The 18,253-nt window shown below is 35.9% G+C and overlaps 1 protein-coding gene and 1 non-coding gene across 2 annotated transcripts in view; one reads left to right on the top strand and one right to left on the bottom strand.

Annotated features, from left to right (window-relative positions):
• siz (Brefeldin-resistant Arf-GEF family protein schizo) overlaps positions 1–18,253 on the top strand; it is a 216,087-nt gene that overhangs the window by 154,306 nt on the left and 43,528 nt on the right.
• Positions 9,517–9,589, bottom strand: TRNAK-CUU (transfer RNA lysine (anticodon CUU)). Its single transcript has one exon. It is a non-coding gene; the product is annotated as a tRNA-Lys (tRNA).

The following is an 18,253-nucleotide window of genomic DNA, read 5'->3' as shown; positions in this document are numbered from 1 at the left end:
CGAGCTGAGGTGCAAAAAGGTGGGCATGAATGAGCGGTGTTTATTGTATGGTTGTACAATTTTTTGGGATGTTTATTCGTGTGAACGGTAAAGCCTTTTACGGATAAGGCAGAGTTCATACTTATAACACAATATCAGCCTTATTACACCCATAGCAATTTAATTCACCTGTCAACGGAAGGCGAAACGGTCCGATTGCCTCCATGGGCCATTGTCGTTATCTACGGTTGGGAAATGCCCAGCGTTTTTGTCAGGCTTTTGAGCTGAGGTGCAAAAAGGTTGGGCATGAGTGAACGGTATTTATTTGTACTTTGGGATGTTTACTCCTTGATGAGCGGTTAAGTCTTTACGGATAAGATCAGGAACATAGTCGTGTGGCGTGTAACAGAAACAGGAGGTTTAGAGATAGTGTACAACAGAATAAGCCACAATCTGCTCTCAACCTTAATGATTAACAATTTAACCGAACAACTATCATAAAAATAATAACTATAATATCATTATAAACTTTAGAAAGTAAAAGTGAAATTAATATAATATTTTTATCGTACCATTATGTCGTTTCTCCCACGACGCGCGACGTATGGTTTTCAATATTATACAATTCTTAGACACGCAATCTTCTTACCTATATTAGGTACAGGTAAGGATTTTTGAAAACTTTTTAAATTAAGTAGGCAAGTACTTTGTTTCAATGTTCAATGTTAAAAAGTTGAAAAAAAACTTTAAAAAGAAACTCATCAAATGCTTGGTTTAATTTATAGCATTGGGTTTATATTGACTGAAGCCTGCAGTCGTTTAATCATTACAAAACGAATATGGAGTGAGATACTAGAATTTTATTAGGTAGGTACATTACAGATTATACAAGATAATAAGTACCTATTTATTAATTTGTTCTCCATTGTTATTGAAACGATATAGCGGAATGAGATCAAGGGCTTATTTGACTAGGGTTACCATATTTGCTATCTAAAAGTCATGATAAAAACTTTTAATGTAGGTAAATATTTCGTTATGCTGCACCAAGTTTAACCTATTGATTTATTAAGTAGGTATAGGTATAATACGCGATAGATCAGGATGGCAATCGGAGTATGAAGCGGAGGGACGCCCCGCACACCCGCTCTATGCCGCACCGGGTTAGCGTGGGGTCTATGCGGGTTTGCGGGGCGTCCCCACCCTAAATACCCTCATCGACCTTTAGAATGATATTTCGGCTTTGTAAAGCGTTGTCTCTGTCACTCATACCTATGTGACCTTTTGTCGATCTCAACGACAGAGACGACGCTCTAAAAAACCGCTCTCTCTTTCTAAAGGTCGATGTACAATATTTTGTGCCACGAACTGTAATTGAATCGAGTTCTGTCATGTTTAAATCATAATGTCTGGCCACCCGAATGTGATCGAATCATGCTTTGCGTGGGATACGAAAATAAAATAACAAATAAATCGGAAAATAGGGTGATAACGGCAACGACATTAACCTTCTAAGTGGAAAAGTCATTAAAAACATTTATTGGGGCCGTGATAGTTTAATGTTGGGGGTAATATTGAATTTGATACGGTTATTCTGACATATTTTATGATAAGTACAGTCTTAACTATTTAAGAGGAAACCCTTGACTTTATTTATTTTTAAAATAGATGATGCCCGCGACTTCGTCCGCGTGGATTTAGGTTTTTAAAAATCCCGTGGGAACTCTTTAATATTCCGGGATCAAAAGTAGCCTATGTCCTTCCCCGGGATGCCAGCTATAGGTATCTATACCAAATTTCATCAAAATCGGTTAAACGGGTGGGCCGTCAAAAGCTAGCAGACAGACAGACAGAGACACTTTCGCATTTATATTATTAGGATAAGTAGGTACCTAAGTAATATAATTAGGTCTTCCTGCTCCATGCATCGTCAACCTAACTGCTATTATATTCTAGTAAAATATTCATAAGGTAATCTGACTTTAATTTCTATTCAATTAAGAGTTTGAAGTTTGTAAACAACATTTATAATTCTGATTTCAAAATTAAAAAGTTTAATTTAATAGCGATAAACATAATAATAGGTAAGTACCTACCTACCTAAGTTAATCTACTTATATAAGAAACAGGAAATCTTTGGTGACATTTAAAAATATTCGACATGTACCCTAAACATTGTATTAGGTCGGTATTTCCCTTTCGAAACAGTAAATAAATCAACATTTTTAGTATAACCTTAAAGTTTTCATTACATATTCCTTTCCAGTAATAAATGTACGGTTATTCGATTTCATGTTTTAATGCTGTGATAATTAAGTAGGTATTTGATTGCGCCCGCGCAGTGTAAGTCGGCGACATCTCCGGGCCAGTATCGGTTTGTGTTGTTCGATTGCGCGTGCTACAAGTTATTAACAAAAAGCGATATAATGTAAATTATTTTAACACTGTTGCGTATGGCCTCCGCTTTTTTGTTGCATTTTCCCTTCAGAGTTAGGAGTTAGTTCCCCTTTAGAAGTTTTTGAAAATGTTAAAATATTTATTGCTTTACCGTCTGTATGTTTTTTATTTAACGCAAGAGTGAATAAGAGTAAAGTTATTTGGCAAGCACGTTCAAACATAGACTTCATCATTGCTGTACCTACACCAGGAATGTTTGTTACCAAGCAATAAAAAAATTAAAAAGATGTAGATGTAGAGCAGGTAAGTATCGTAATTCGTAACTTGATGTCCGCAATAAAATAGATGGGCCATGAAAAGGTAACAGATAGACAGTAATAGACAAGCAGACAGTACTGTCGTATTTAAATTATTAATATGGATAGTATAATAATAATATTATTATAGAGTACCTGCAACTGAAAATAAACACAACCACTTTATTAAAATAACAAGCTCATTTGAATCTTCAAAGGTCTCAAAGTTCAATGTTAGTGAATTTACCTCTAGCAGAGTGAACTACCTTTAGTCACTCTCATTGAGGAAATTCAAGCATGAAGTAAAATTACTTGTAAGTAAAAACTTAAAATGAAAATGTACTCTATTAAATTTCTTAGGTAGGAGGTACAATACACGGCCAAAGGTGATGAACATCGATCTTTAGAAGGAGATAGCAGATTTGTAGAGCATTGTCTCGGTCGTTGAGTCCGACAATACGTCATATGGGTTCATACCCATATGACGTATTGTCGGACTGACAGAGACAACGCTCTAAAAACCTGAAATGTCATTCTAAAGGCCGATGTTCATCACTTTCGGCCGCGTAATGTAGGTATTTTTGTCACCCTTTACGTCGCTTGAATATATTGGGACATCAGAAACAGATTTTCGACATATCAACTATTCCAATTAACTGTTTCCACTTTTAGGAAACGTGACTTTATGCTAAGAAAATCGCTCCTTCGCGTAGAAACTAGCCGGTCGCACGTGACTCGAGGAGTATAAATTTGAGTAGGAGCGAGAAATAATGTAGGTTTATGTAAGTGGCCTTGATTGATTGGTAAGGCGTTTATAGACTTCTCATAAAATTTCAGCCTTAGGAATAAGCGTTGCATTACGATTTATGCACCACCTATTGTGCCTTGATAGTACTAACTCAGAAACCACACGCAAATGTTGACAACGATTGTACAAACTCAATCGGATGATCAACGAATAACAAAATAATTTATAAACATACAGAATAGAATAGAATAGAATAAAATATATTTGTATTCAAGTAAACTTTTACAAGTGCTTTTGACTCGTCAATTAGTTTAATTTACCATAAACTAGTTTAATTTGCAACTTACATAATTTTTTTATATTTATGGATACATCAACTCATGACCATCCTGGATCTCCCGCACTAGTAGGTAGTCCAAGTCCAAGCTAGACATCTCGCGATAGGATGAACTAATGCGGCCGGTAGGTAGTCTTGGACCTGTACTTTTAGGTCGCGAGATGTCTCGTACTACTTTAAAGGTATTTACTGATCGTACAATATAACTTTTCAATATTAAACGCAACTCATAATAATACCCACCTTGGCTGTACATGCAGTTCATAATATTTTGAAAGCAGCCTCTAAATTAATTAATCAAAACAACTTACTGAATGCAAAACATTAAATACGTGAACGGGTTTCACAAAACAAACATTGCGACACAAGTAAACATTAAAATATCTGCAATACAGTAGGTATCAGCTGACATATACACTGACATAATCAATAACGACCTTGGCACCGCTTCCCCGTTTCACTTCTGTCACTTGGAGTGTAGCCAGAGCTAAGCGAATGTAAGTACTTGTGTAGCTTGCAAAGCTTGCAATCCTTTGAGAATATAGGAGTATTGCTGATATACGAGTATTTGGAGCATTAGTTACTTGTGAGTTACCGCAGTAGTTCTCTGGCGACTTAGGTCTTCTAGTAGTCGTAACGGTATGAAATTTGTCGTTGTTTAACTCAAAAAATGTACGTCCATTTCTGGACCAAGGTTTCCTGCAAGGACAGAACACGGAATCGTTGAGAACTCAGCACTCAAAATTGTTGGCAAATATAATGATACCTATAACATTTATCTGGATTAAAGTCCAGCTAAACAGGTCCAATTCCATGAAAGAGGTGAACCGACAGATCCTTCGGTGTGTATACATGATATCTTCTCGTCCAAAATTCCTCAATGTCTGAAGACGGAAGTCTTCAAACAGTGCATGTTGCCTGTGAATTATGGCTCTGCAGCATGGTATACACCGTATACTCTTCTTCTTCTTTTTCTACTTCTCTCTCTGGGCTGGTTTCCGCACTTAAACGTTTCCGTCTATTGTGCGTGTATTGCCCCTCCCCGCTGGAGTCTTCACTCCAGCCCTCCTAAACATGGGCCTGCTAATATGATAATGTGTATTAGGTATTTTAAACTTGTTTTTAAAGGTCTTGATAACTAATGTTTTGAAATACATTATCTATCTTTGTCATTACTTTGTCACATGTAGATAGTTCACTTTTGTCACTTGTTGCGATATTGTTTTTGTATTCATTAATTTTATTTTTAGTTTAAGTACTATTCAATTGCGCTTATCGATAAAGGTACCCAAGTTATATTTCATCTACAACTTATACACTTCCTGCGCGTTCAAGTAAGTAAGTTAGCTTTTAGGAACTATGTTTCTCTTAGTAGTTGCGTAAGCTACACTATTAATTTATTGGACTCAATTTTAGGTTCAATAATAAACTCTATTACCCTTGAAAACTCTTCCTCATTTCACCCAATCGCTTAAATACTACTATCGTAAACTACATTCGAGATTTGTACCTTGTTTTCTGACCTTTTCTTTTTGCAAAGCTTTTTTGCTTCGCTTCTCAAACAGATTAGCTATCAGTTTTTTTACTAAATTGTATTTAATTTGGCATCTTTTTTTGGAGCAAATGCTGGATAGGCAATTGAGAGAACGGTACTAATTTTAGTCAGTGCCAATAATGATAAGTGTTTTCTCGGTATGATAAGTGTTTTCTCGGTATGATAATGCAGTGGGATAACAGGTTCTTCCGCAAACAATTCAAGTAAGAGTAAGACGTTAGTGATAAACAATACTAACCGGGATCGAAGTTTTACAAGGTGCGGAGAAAAGGTCCAATTCTGGATCTATAAAGTCACCCATCCTTTTACCAACTTGGATCAATGTCGTTCAACCAACACAATCAATTGACACGCGCTACTTACGACCACAATCATCACGATTGTCAGTAATAAAAATAATATGTTGAAAGAACACATCATCTGATATTTGTTCTAAACGGTCCAACTGCTAAGACATTTAATATCAAGTAATCGAAACCTTCATGTGAATGATGACATTGAAAGATAATAGCGCCAAGAAATATTATACCGCTTTATTACTGTCCCATAATTTTAATTTACGCTCTACACCTGTCGCTGCTGAATAATATTCATATGTATATGCAACATGCTAGAGTATACTTTGTATCTTCAATATTGCCTTCAGCACTTTATGAAAGTCTCAGTCGGTAGAGACTTTCGTAATCGTCCTAGCGTTTATCTGGATTTATCGGGCTGTATACAAGCTTAGACTTTCATATCTGCAATATGATCGCTGGAGATAATCCTTGTATCCGTCTGATATGTTGCTGAGTCGTACATACGTTCGTTTTTAGGGTTCCGTACCTCAAAAGGAAAAACGGAACCCTTATAGGATCACTTTGTTGTCTGTCTGTCTGTCTGCCTGTCTGTCTGTCTGTCTGTCTGTCCGTCTGTCTGTCAAGAAACCTACAGGGTACTTCCCGTTGACCTAGAATCATGAAATTTGGCAGGTAGGTAGATCTTATAGCTGACATTTGGAGAAAAATCTGAAAACCGTGAATTTAGGGTTAGATCACACAAAAAAAAATTAAATTGTGGTCATGAACTAATAATTAGTATTTTCAACTTTCGACGTGAGTGACTATATCAAGTGGGGTATCATATGAAAGGTCTTCACCTGTACATTCTAAAACAGATTTTTATTTATTTTTATACGTCATAGTTTTTGAATTATCGTGCAAAATGTCGAAAAAATACGACTTTAGTACGGAACCCTCATTGCGCGAGCCTGACTCGCACTTGGCCGGTTTTTTCTATTATAATGTTTTATCACATAGGTAAATGCTTGTACATCTTGGCGTACGGGAAACTAAAGTTAAATATCAGGTGAAAGGCACCGTTTATCTATTTCTATCAGCACAAGTGCCTTCCTTTTATGTTCTTGGTACCTATATAAGATTTGTATGTATTCTCCACCCAAAAATATGTCAAACCCCAGATACGCTAAGCTTTCATTCGTATTTTAAAAAGTGAAGACATTTCCTTTGTGTTCGACAATGTATTCATTTATAAATCTATATCAGATCAAATATCTGGGTCGTTTCGTTGTGTTAATCATGTATTAAGTTATGTAAGTGTGAGAGATATAATCGTATATAATGGGAAATTCGTGTATTATAATATCGCATGCACCGGAAACGTTACTATTTTACGAACTTGAATCTAATTTAGGGCGCCATTTGGATATTTCCTAAGAGCTTTATTTCTTTATCTTGAATTAGGAGCAGTAGGCTCAAGTTAATGTAGGTACTGATAATATTAAACTGTATAAGTACCATTGTTCATTATGATAGTAAGTAATTATTGTTGATAGGAATTTATTTATTTATTTAATTGTATGGCATTTTTATTTTATTTTTATCAAGCGTGTCGGTTATAAAATATTTTACGTCAATTGGCATTATATTTCAAGTCAAATGTCAGCTATTATAAGTCAATGTCCTCCAGCCAAGTGAAAATAATACAATTATTAAAGAGGCACAAAAAAAATTGTTTAGCCTGAATTTTCTACAAAAAGTCAAAGTTCAATCGAATTTATTTTGATCAAACTAATAGCAAAATTGTCGGCGAGTCGAAAGTTTTAACTCGTTTGTAGGACTTTTGATCTATAGCTGGAGTATAATATAGATCCAAATTCCAAAGAATTGTGAAAGTGTTTTTTGAATACCTTTTATGTAGAGCTGTCGCTAATTTCCAACGATTATTATCGTACTCTTATCTGAAATAACTCGAAAAGTCAGAACAACATTACATTATACGCATAAAGCACATGCAATTTTGCGTATCATTTTAATGGAGTCGCTATGTTGGTCACTGTTTCATGCGAGTCACGGACAGAAAAATGATGCTCATGATTGATGACTGTTGAGTTCTTGATTTCAGGCATTCATATGGTAATGTGGTGTATGGTGCCTAGTCATTGTACTTTCTTCTATTATTGTAGAAGTTTCCCCATTTATTGCCTCATTGGGATCGCGATTAGCTATTACGGTTACGAATGTGTTGGGAGTTAGTTCTTTAAGAGTTTCTTTATCATTATTTTCTACTTTTAGTTTCTTATTTTATATCTGTAGTGGTTTCCTTAGGAAATCCCAACGAGAGTTCTTTGGAAAATTCTTTTTGAGCTCTTTAATTTTTTACTCAATACATTTAATTTAGTACAGTGACTGACTGTCATACAACAAACAGCCTAAAACAGTAGATCTTGTGACGTTGTAAATTTTGAACTACTAACTAGCGTTTCGTTTTTAATAAAAATCAATTTTGTTCAAAGTATGTTGGTGCCACCTAGCATCAAGGTGCAGAACTACGCGTGGGTCGATGTTCAGAGTTCATTCGAGCCACAATAGATGGCGTTTGCTTCGTTGTCAATTGTCGTAAAAATAAAACAAAATAATTAAATAAAACCATAATATCATTTGTTTATTGTTAAGTCATTAACAAAACGGTTCTTATAATATATCCTTAGGTTCCGCAAATATTCAAAAATGAATTGGCTTCATGATCAAACTAAATGAGAGCGGCCACACTCGGGTTGCGTCTGGCAACACCGATTGGTGAGATTTAGAATTTTTCTGGAGTCAACATGTGAAGACGAATTTTTTCGTTCCAGGAAAATCTCACTCCTTTTCGCCCATGGCTTCGCCTGGGAAAATACAATAGTTATAAATTTAGTCATCCTAACGTATTTCAATGTTTCATCAATTATGGTGAGTGAAAAATCAAGTAATGTGGATTCGACAAAATGGCGGTTTGGTTAGAGAAAATCCTAATTTCATGATTTCCCTTTCAGTTCCAGTTATTTTACCTTCCCAAATAAATGAGGATAATGGGTTGTGGGTGGACTCCTGAAAACCATTGGTGGCCAGGAGTTCAATAGGTGAGTTGTGTTTGATCGGGAAAATTCCACGTGTCGAAATTTTCACACAGCACAAATTATAATCTTGTTTTTCTTTGTTACAGGGTTTCCGTTTGCGTTTCCGTTTTTAGTTTTCGGTTTTCGTATTTCGCTTTCGTTTTCCGTATTTATTTCTTTTGCACATTCACGTTGGCAACTTAATTTCTATGGATAAGACTTGGTGAAAATCTTTGTAAGGAAACATTTCGGTTGTGAAGAATCAAGTTAAATTGAGTTTTGGATCTTGGCCGATGCCGTCCAGCTACATTGCAGTCTTCGCACCTACAAGTAAGCAAATGTTTGTATCCTGGAACAGTTTAGTGAACCTTCTTAGTGAATGTGTACAGTAAGAACCCTGTCTTTACTACTGAGCTTTTATTTTGAAACAATTTTATGAATTTTACTGTGTCATTGTCTATTCCATGCCAATGGCATCTCAAATTTAAAACATAGATTTTATGTACTATCTACCTAAGGCATTCTAATGTATCTAAATTAAGTCTTGGCATTAAGCTAGAATAACTAAGCATTATTAGCCATCATTTTGTATTAAGCGACCCCGGTAAAAGTTACATTAAAAACAATTTTGCCTAACATCTAGCAAATTTCATTTATAACACCTCATATACATTACAAGGGAGTCGACGGCTAGCTTCTATTCTTTACTAGGTAGATAGATCAAGTAAGTAAAATTATTTTTTTTTTCCTCTAATCTTTGTAAGGTGGTAGATTATTCCGTATCCGGGTATATTTCTATTCCGCCCAATTTACCACCCTTACAAATGGCGCCCAACGTGGGGCTCGAACCCACGACCCTGAGATTAAGAGTCTCATGCTCTACCGACTGAGCTAGCCGGGCAATTATGTTATTTGACTTACCTTGGAGGTGTATAAGTGAATGTTTGCCTTCAGTTTAGTAATAAACATTGCTTAACTGAGTTGTTGTTGGGTATTGCTTTCAATAGTAAGTACATCTTATGTTTGAAAATTCCGGTAACCTAGTATAATTAAAGTTTTGAAACGCTATGTCCTGTTAACTAGTTACACACATACATTTATAAATACTAAGAGTTACAACTTGTGAAACTAAATATATAAACTATATTCAGAGATTACATTGAGTTCAAGTATGAAGTTATGAACAATTTTTTTTCAGTGACTTGATACTTCATTATTTTGTTGAAATTTTGTTTAGAGCTGTGTTAAGGTTATGATAAAAGCTACTTCACACACAAAACATGTTAAGCTTAATTGAATGCTGGTAGTTTAAAGTGACATTTAGAAACAGATTTTGTTGTATTTTAGGTTATGTGTTAAAAGTGTAAAGTAACAGCCATCAAACCATTGCACAATCTCTTTGTTTTTTTTGAAAGATAATATGCTAGTCAGAGTTCATTGCAACTTTGCTGCCTGTTTACTTTTGTAATTGTAAAGGTTGTAACACACTGTGTACTCATAAAGGTGATACTGCACCTTACAATCATTTATTCAATTTTGGGAAGTTTATTTTGTTATATTTTGTTTACTATAGTAATAATATGTGCTTGTATTATTAACAATATTTTGGAATAGGAACATAATTGATAAAATAGGTTAGGATAGACTTAAGAATATTGTTTTTGTTGTGTATTTTGCTTGTGTATATTTAATAGTTTAAATAACTTCTTTTGTGTTTGTGTTTAACCAATTGGTATAAGGCTAAACATAGACAGTTACACAAGCTCGATATTTTGTTAAATGTGTTTTGACTTAACACAATGGAACAGACTTTTGCCCAGTTTCATTCACTTTTGAAGGACGAATTGTGTTATGAGGTATCCATTCGTTCCGAAACTCCAGCACCTACAGTGCTAGGTTTAAAGAAACAGTTAAAACAATTAATTCAGGAAATTCCTTCTGAATCAATTTTAGAGACGGATTTCACTTCTGAAAGTGAGTTAGGGGTTATTACTAAAAAACTTCAAGACTTAGAAGATTTATTAAAAAAGTGTTCTGACACTAAAGATAGACATGCCCTCTGTAGGTCTAAAGCTTTAGCTTCACATTTGTACTTTAGAATTTTGAGAATACAGTGTTCCGAACTCAGCTTAATAAGTAGGAAGAGTGAATTACATACAAAGTTGCAGAGTTTGATTTCCAGATTAGATGCTGACAATGAGTCGTCTCACGACGAATCACTGGATTCCGAGAGTACCGCCGTTGACTGCACTGGTGATAAAAATGTTGCCAAGTGGAAGTTACATTTCAACGGACAGGGTGATCCGCGCAGTTTCATCGAACGCGTTGAGGAATATAAAAGATCTTATGGCGTTTCAGATGGAAAATTATTTGTTTCTGCATTTCATCTTTTTACAGGCCGAGCATTGTTATGGTACAGAGGCAACAAATGTCAAGTTTCGTCTTGGTCAGAATTGAAAACTTTATTTTTAGAGGAATTTGATGCAGTAGATTATGACTACAGGTTGCTAGGTGAAATTCGAGCAAGAACACAAGGCTCTGAAGAACCTGTGTCTATCTATTTCGCTGTAATGTTTTGCATGTTTTCAAGGTTGTCAACACCACTTTCCGAAGAACAAAAGTTACAAATTTTATTACATAATATTCGCCCTTTTTACTCAGAACAATTAGCTCTTGTTGACATTAAGTCTGTCGCAATGTTGAAGGAAAAGTGTCGCAAACTAGAGGCTGCGAGGCAGCGTTCCGCCTTATTTTCTGAGCCTACTAACAGTAAGGCAACTTTAAGTTTAGAGTTTGCTTACAAACAAGTGACAAAACAGATAAACACACTTTCAGTCACACCTGCACCTAAGGTTGATACAAGTAAAGGCACTGATTTTTCGAAAACAAATAAACAACTATGTTACAAGTGCGGCAAGGGTAACCATTCCTTTAAATTTTGCAGGACAGTTCCGAAATTTATTAGATGTTTTTCGTGTGGACGTCAGAACTTTACAGTAAAGACATGTCCAAGTTGTAGTAAAAAGGCGATTAGTAAACCCGCTCCGGACAAAAATTCAAAAAACTAATTAGTAAGAACTGTGCAGAGACACAAGTAAAGAACTTGGTCATTAACAACAAAACATCCCTTTTACCTGACACAGTTCTGTATTCAGTGGATAAACGAGACTTTAGGCCACATTTAAAGGTTTTTGTTGACGGTTTTGAGATTACAGGTTTACTAGATTCCGGTGCTTGCGCGTCAATTTTGGGTAACCAGGCGCACAAGGTTTTTTTGAGATTCGGTTATAAATTGCATAGCAGTATTGATACCACATTTTCAGTGGCAAATGGAGACAAACTTGATTGCATGGGTTATATGTTTATTCCGATTACTTATAATTCCGTAACTCACATAATAAAATTTTTTGTAGTACCCTCTATAATAGCGGATGTTATTTTTGGCTGTGACTTTTGGAAAACATTTCAGTTAGCCCCTGGCATTTTTGATAATTTAGAATTAATTAAGGCACCTTCTCAATTTTACAATATTTGTGCGATTGATAATAAACAAATTCATACCATCACTTCTTTTGAAAACTTATCATCTCAACAGAAAGAATTAGCCCAGTCTGTAGTAAATAAATTTTTAGATATTTCTTCAGAGAAAATTGGATTGGGTAGAACAAAATTAATTGAACATGTTATTGACACCGGTGATGCCTTGCCAATAAAAATAAAACAATATCCACTTTCTCCCGAAAAGAAGGAAGCTTTAAGTAAAGAGTTAGATAGGATGCTGGAAATGGACGTAGTTACTCCGAGTGAAAGCCCTTGGAATAACCCAGCAATTTTAGTGAAAAAGGCAAATGGAGACTGGAGATTTTGCCTAGATTGCAGGAAATTAAATTCAGTGACAAAGGGGGATTCATACTCAATACCGTACATTCCACAAATTCTAGATAGCTTGAAAGAGGCAAGGTTTTTATCATCGATTGATTTAAGTTCAAGTTTCTGGCAAATTCCGTTAGCTAACGACTCTCAGGAAAAAACCAGTTTTACAGTTCCTGGTAGAGGGTTATTCAAATTTAAAGTCATGCCGTTTGGCCTATGCGGTGCACCAGCACGACAGCAGAGGTTAATGGACCAGTTATTTAATCAAAATTTTTGTAGTGATATTGAAAATGGAATAGTATTTTGTTATATAGATGATATTGTTATTTGTTCTGCTGATTTTGAAACCCATTTAATTTTATTAAACAGAGTTCTGGATAAACTAAAAATGGCTCAACTATCCATAAATTTTGAAAAATGTAATTTTTTTCGAAACTCTTTGAAATATTTAGGGTATATAGTGGATGAATTTGGTTTACGCACAGATCCTGGAAAAGTTGCCGCAGTTTTGAACTTTCCGACCCCAAAAACTGCACAGGAGGTAAAGATTTTCCTAGGCACTTGTTCTTGGTACAGGCGCTTTATTAGGAATTTTTCAACCATCGCTGCACCACTCAATAAACTAACGAGTAAAGGAAAGAACGCACCTAAATTTGAGTGGAGCGAACAGGCAGAGGTAGCATTTAATACATTGAAGAATGCGTTGGTAACCGCACCTGTTCTTGCGGTACCGAATTTTGAAAAACCATTCAAAATACATTGTGATGCTTCTGCATATGGTGTTGGCGGTATGCTAACGCAAGAAACCGATGGTTGCGATCATCCCATTGCGTATGTCAGTAGGAGCCTAAATAAAAACGAAAGGAATTACAGCGCGACGGAACGCGAGGCTCTAGCTGTGATTTTTGCAGTGGAGAAATTTCAGGCTTATTTTGGTTCCAAGCCAGTCACAATTATCACAGACCATGCATCCCTAAAGTGGTTCTTAAATTTAGAAAATCCCTCAGGACGACTCGCCAGATGGGGTTGTAGATTATCACAGTATAATTTTGTTATCGAACATAGGAAGGGTTGTGATAATGTAGTTCCGGATACCTTGTCGAGACTCATACACGTAGATGTAGTTGGGGATCGTAATGATAACTCTAGTCAACAAGTTTTGGTAGATGACTGGTATGACAAAACATTTAATGGCTGTAAAATCAACCCAGCAAATTTTCCGAATTTTTGTATTTTGAACGATAAACTATATCGTTACAGTAAATGTAAATACCAGCTTCTCAGTGAGTTCGACTGGAAAGAGGTAGTCCACAAGAACGACATCCTTAGAATTATGCAACAAAACCATGCAGATGCAACTGCAGGTCATTTTGGTGTGTTCAAAACTCATCGCAGATTATCCCTCAGATATTTTTGGCGTGGTATGTATAAGGACGTGGTTGAGTACGTTAAGAATTGTGATACTTGCTCTGCGTATAAACACACGACATCAGCCACTCCAGGTCTGCTAGGGAAGCCTAAAGTCTGCGAGAGACCTTTTCAGGTCATTTCGGCTGATTTAGTCGGACCTTTGCCTAGGTCTAAATCAGGATTTACATTTCTTTTTGTGGTGACGTGTTGTTTTTCGAAATATACAATGTTGTTTCCGTTACGGCGTGCCACAGGTGCCGCTGTTGTTAAAGCGCTAGAGAATTTTGTATTTTTGAACCATAGTGTTCCAGAGACTGTGATTGTGGACAATGGGTCCCAATTTACAGGATCTGAATTCCGTAATCTCATTAAGCGTTATAATATTCCGAAATTACACTACACACCACTGTACACTCCGCAAGTTAACCTTGTTGAGAGGTACAATAAGGTTGTTATGACTGCTGTAGCCGCTTTTGTGAAAGATAACCACAGGTCCTGGGACGAAAACCTGTACAAGGTCCAGTTCGCCATAAACAGTGCGGTTAATGAATCCACTGGATTCTCCCCGTTCTTCCTTGTCCACGCTAGAGAACCGGTCTTAAATGGTTCCTTCTATAAGGACACGGATAAGGAGTACGAGGCCGGAATTCCAAGGGAGGAATACGCAGGAAAGTTTGGATCTTTGGAGGACATATTTGGTCAGGTTAGGAGAAATTTGTTTCAGGCTCATGCAGAGTATGCAACGCATTACAACTTAAGGCGTAGGTCTGCAAGCTATTCTGTTGGGGATATAGTGTGGAAAAAGACCTATCCACAAAGCGACGCTACAAATTTTTTCGCAGCTAAGCTGGCACCTAAGTATGAAAAGTGCAGGGTTGTCAAGGTTTTGTCACCTTTGGTTTACGAACTAGTTAGAGTAGCTGACAACCACCCAATAGGCACTTGGCATATTAAGGATATTAAGAAGTAGATATTTGCCATTACTTAGTTTGGTCTAAACTGTTTGAATATTTAAGTTATCAATATTCAATTAGGAATTTGTATGAGTGTAGTGATGTTCTGAGTTAACAGTTACATTACCATGGTTCAGTTGAGGAGGAATGTAGTGGATGTATGTAGGGATGAATATGTGATGATTGGAATGCTTGTGGTAGACCAACCGGTTGAGAAAGTAAAAATGCAAATATCGTACTTTGGGGATAACGAAAAGGGGGGGTTTTGTGTTTTGTTTTCGTTTTCCTTCTAGATAATGGATCATTTCTGTTATTTTTCCGATTCTGTTCCGAGATCTATTTTCTAGGAGAGTTATTTCGTTTTTTTTCTCATATTCCGATTTTGATTCGGTTTTATTTTTCCGAATGGGATAGAGAACGGTTGCCATATCAGATGGACCCGTTCACAACCAGTTTTTCCGTATTTGTTGAGTAACAAATATTAAGATGGTAGTTTAAAAGAGTGAACCACCGTAGGCCTAGACGCATTCTATCAGTCAGCTGAAGAATGATGCCAAGATGTTTCCACTCAAGTGTCTTAGACACCATGAAGTTTTTTTTGTATATATTCTTTTTAGAAGTTAGGGTTGTGTAGTTAAGTATAATGTATAAAACCTTACACTGTTTTCAGTATATTTATTTTGTTAGACAATTTTCCTTGTTAGTAGTAGATGTGCGTTCACGCGTAACTTCTGTGTTTTTTTTGTTTGTTTCAGGCAAATTGTTAGTAGTTGTTGGATGACGCTGAGGGCAGCGTGGTTCAACCTGTTGAACCTTTTCGTAGGAGGGGAAGTATTGTGACGTTGTAAATTTTGAACTACTAACTAGCGTTTCGTTTTTAATAAAAATCAATTTTGTTCAAAGTATGTTGGTGCCACCTAGCATCAAGGTGCAGAACTACGCGTGGGTCGATGTTCAGAGTTCATTCGAGCCACAATAGATGGCGTTTGCTTCGTTGTCAATTGTCGTAAAAATAAAACAAAATAATTAAATAAAACCATAATATCATTTGTTTATTGTTAAGTCATTAACAAAACGGTTCTTATAATATATCCTTAGGTTCCGCAAATATTCAAAAATGAATTGGCTTCATGATCAAACTAAATGAGAGCGGCCACACTCGGGTTGCGTCTGGCAACACCGATTGGTGAGATTTAGAATTTTTCTGGAGTCAACATGTGAAGACGAATTTTTTCGTTCCAGGAAAATCTCACTCCTTTTCGCCCATGGCTTCGCCTGGGAAAATACAATAGTTATAAATTTAGTCATCCTAACGTATTTCAATGTTTCATCAATTATGGTGAGTGAAAAATCAAGTAATGTGGATTCGACAAAATGGCGGTTTGGTTAGAGAAAATCCTAATTTCATGATTTCCCTTTCAGTTCCAGTTATTTTACCTTCCCAAATAAATGAGGATAATGGGTTGTGGGTGGACTCCTGAAAACCATTGGTGGCCAGGAGTTCAATAGGTGAGTTGTGTTTGATCGGGAAAATTCCACGTGTCGAAATTTTCACACAGCACAAATTATAATCTTGTTTTTCTTTGTTACAGGGTTTCCGTTTGCGTTTCCGTTTTTAGTTTTCGGTTTTCGTATTTCGCTTTCGTTTTCCGTATTTATTTCTTTTGCACATTCACGTTGGCAACTTAATTTCTATGGATAAGACTTGGTGAAAATCTTTGTAAGGAAACATTTCGGTTGTGAAGAATCAAGTTAAATTGAGTTTTGGATCTTGGCCGATGCCGTCCAGCTACATTGCAGTCTTCGCACCTACAAGTAAGCAAATGTTTGTATCCTGGAACAGTTTAGTGAACCTTCTTAGTGAATGTGTACAGTAAGAACCCTGTCTTTACTACTGAGCTTTTATTTTGAAACAATTTTATGAATTTTACTGTGTCATTGTCTATTCCATGCCAATGGCATCTCAAATTTAAAACATAGATTTTATGTACTATCTACCTAAGGCATTCTAATGTATCTAAATTAAGTCTTGGCATTAAGCTAGAATAACTAAGCATTATTAGCCATCATTTTGTATTAAGCGACCCCGGTAAAAGTTACATTAAAAACAATTTTGCCTAACATCTAGCAAATTTCATTTATAACACCTCATATACATTACAAGGGAGTCGACGGCTAGCTTCTATTCTTTACTAGGTAGATAGATCAAGTAAGTAAAATTATTTTTTTTTTCCTCTAATCTTTGTAAGGTGGTAGATTATTCCGTATCCGGGTATATTTCTATTCCGCCCAATTTACCACCCTTACAATCTAAAAGATTGAATTTTGCATATAGGTATAGGGTTTCTGTGGAACGTTAACCTGCACTAAGAAAGGATTTTGAGCAATTCGACGGGGTTTTAAAAAAATCAACGCGGATTAATTCGCGGGATTTAGCTAACAATTTCTTGGCTTGTATTATACAGGATATTAAGATCATAATTTACGAACTAATATTCTGAATTAATTTTCTGTCATATTTTGGATTTTGTAGAAATTAAACGGTATTTTTCCTAATAATTCTTAATGTTAGACTTATTATTTCTGTAGGTATCTTTACTGGCGTAATCTTTCTTCATAAATTTATGTTATTCGTCGGATAAGAATCACAAATTGAACGTCATTAGTTGAGCCCATTAGAGGAGGCTTATGTTTGATAGACGACTTATTGACGATCGATTGTGCAGTTTCAATTAATAACTAAGAGGCTCACCGTTGCCATTAATAAAATATTTTCCATTTACCGATTTATTTGTTGGTTCAGTTTTAAACTCGACAGTATTTGTTAATAATTAAAATTCCCCAGAATCACTGTGATATGATAGCCGCTCCAATAATAAATTTGACAGTTCAGTTTAAAAGTGAATAATTAAAACTTTCCGAATTTTTTGTGACCGTAAATATAACAGTTCCAGAAAAATTCAGTAGTGAAAAATTTGTGTTATGTGCGAAAAAGCGAGCTGTGTTGGATTGAAAAAGGATTTCAGTGCCCAAGAATTGATATGAAAATTTCCAAATTTTTTTTGGATGATCCACTTTGTTAACACAGCAAAGTGGCGAAGTCAGAATCGAGGATTGTGTTAGTGGGTGACGGGGAAGAGGATGAATGTTGTTGCCCTGGCATGAGGATCGGAGATATTGGAGGAGTGCTGCTTGAAGCTGCGAAGCTGACGAGATCCTGGTTCTGCCAGAGGCCTGGTTACGGGTAAGCTTGTTATTACCAATTAGGTACTTAACCTTCAAGAACTACTTCAACATGTTTCACAGTCTTGATAATTATTCTAATACTT

This window comes from Maniola hyperantus, chromosome 23, assembly GCF_902806685.2.
Source record: "Maniola hyperantus chromosome 23, iAphHyp1.2, whole genome shotgun sequence".
In the NCBI taxonomy this organism is placed as follows: Eukaryota; Metazoa; Arthropoda; class Insecta; order Lepidoptera; family Nymphalidae; genus Maniola; species Maniola hyperantus.
The sequence above is the reverse complement of the archived record's forward strand: the minus strand, read 5'-3'. Positions and strand labels throughout refer to the sequence as shown.